This window comes from Dioscorea cayenensis, chromosome 7 (assembly GCF_009730915.1).
Source record: "Dioscorea cayenensis subsp. rotundata cultivar TDr96_F1 chromosome 7, TDr96_F1_v2_PseudoChromosome.rev07_lg8_w22 25.fasta, whole genome shotgun sequence".
NCBI classification, from domain to species: Eukaryota; Viridiplantae; Streptophyta; class Magnoliopsida; order Dioscoreales; family Dioscoreaceae; genus Dioscorea; species Dioscorea cayenensis.
In genome coordinates, this window is record NC_052477.1 from 17314188 (window position 1) to 17315816 (window position 1629).

The following is a 1629-nucleotide window of genomic DNA, read 5'->3' on the forward strand; positions in this document are numbered from 1 at the left end:
TTGTATGCTTGATTGTATGAATACTCCCCTAGAGTGACACTTGGGTTGAGAGTTCTTCTTGGTAATCCTTGTGAGTGAGTGACACACCATGAGAGTTAGACAAAGCTAGATTGGAGAGGGTTGAGAGGGTGAGTCGAGAGGTAGCGGAGCGTCCCCTTTCCCCTTCGGTGTGATCTATCCTACCTCCACATTCCAAGAATTCTTTGTGGGCATAGTAGAGTGAATGGGCAAAAGGATGACCTTCCGCTTGGGCTTAGTTATGAGTGCAACAGAGTGAAGCGTTGAAGTGATTTTAGCATCTAGGGCTTAACTGTGGCTAGGGATCTTTCACCTAGACCAAAGGGCTAGGTCTATACATAGGAATAGGGTTTATCATTTGGAAACCCTAGAGCTCATTGCAATTCTATACGAGTGCGAGGTGTTGAGATTGTTTGATTTCTCCTTAGGGACATGTATAGAGTTAGGCATGGTTGACCTTAGATTTGGTACTATGCAATTAAGGACTTCCATGACTCACTATTGCATTAATTAAGAAGCATAATAGAGGTTTCTTGCACTTGAAACGATTGTCCTAGGTGGAACAATATCATGGTACCCCATCTTTATTGATCGTCTTACCTTCTCCTTTACTTGTGCTCTCTTTCTTGTTGTTTTTACTCTTGAGAATTGAATCTTGTCACACATATCACTATTCATCTTCCACATTAGTTAAGAAACAATTTAACCGGCTTTATTCCCTACTCTTTGTGGATATGATACCCACTCATCTGGAATTATTACTTTGACATCCGTGCACTTGCGGTGTACACGCATATTCGGACTTGTCAAGTTTTTGGCGCCGTTGCCGGGGAGTAGGCATTTAGAGATACTTTGCACTTTGTTTTTCTTAGCTATTCATATATTCATTCTATTTCATATTTTCTTATTCTATCATCGTTCTGATTTTGTTTCCTTTCTTTTGGTGCAGCTCCAGGAACCCCTCCATACTGATTGAAGGAGATCACGAGCTCGAACGTACACTTAGAAGAAAAGGGAAAGAACCTATGCAAGAAAAATCTAATCTAGCTGATTTGGAAGTAGAAGAATCTGAAAATATGGCAGAACAGAATGAGCATCAGCGGACATTATCCGATTATGCCAGACCTTCAGTATTGGGGACACAATCGAGCATTGTGCGTCCCCCAATTACAGCTCAGAATTTCAAGCTGAAGCCGGCTTTCATCCATATGTTGCAGCAATCCGCACAGTTCAATGGTTTGGCCGATGAGGATCCAAACAGTCATATAGAGAACTTTCTCGAGGTGTGTGATATGCTGAAGATAAATGGGGTACTGGATGATGCCATCAAGTTGAGGGCCTTCCCATTTTCCTTGAAAGGGAGAGCGAAGCAGTGGCTATACTCATTTCCTAGAGCATCAATTACCACATGGGAGGAGATAGTAGAAGCTTTTCTTGGCCGTTATTTCTCTCCCGGAAAATCTGGAAAGCTTAGGTATGAGATCTCATCCTTTGTACAATTGGAATTGGAGTCTCTATTTGAGATGTGGGAAAGGCTCAAGGAGCTCTTGAGAAAGTGCCCGCAACACGGATTCTCGGAGTGGATGATTGTTCAGACTTTTTACAATGGTC

General features: G+C 42.3%; 1 non-coding gene across 1 annotated transcript; it reads right to left on the reverse strand.

Annotated features, from left to right (window-relative positions):
* Nucleotides 1–1484: 1484 nt before the first annotated feature.
* Nucleotides 1485–1591, reverse strand: LOC120266102. The gene has a single exon (XR_005537946.1). It is a non-coding gene; the product is annotated as a small nucleolar RNA R71 (small nucleolar RNA).
* Between the last annotated feature and the right edge of the window lie 38 nt (nucleotides 1592–1629).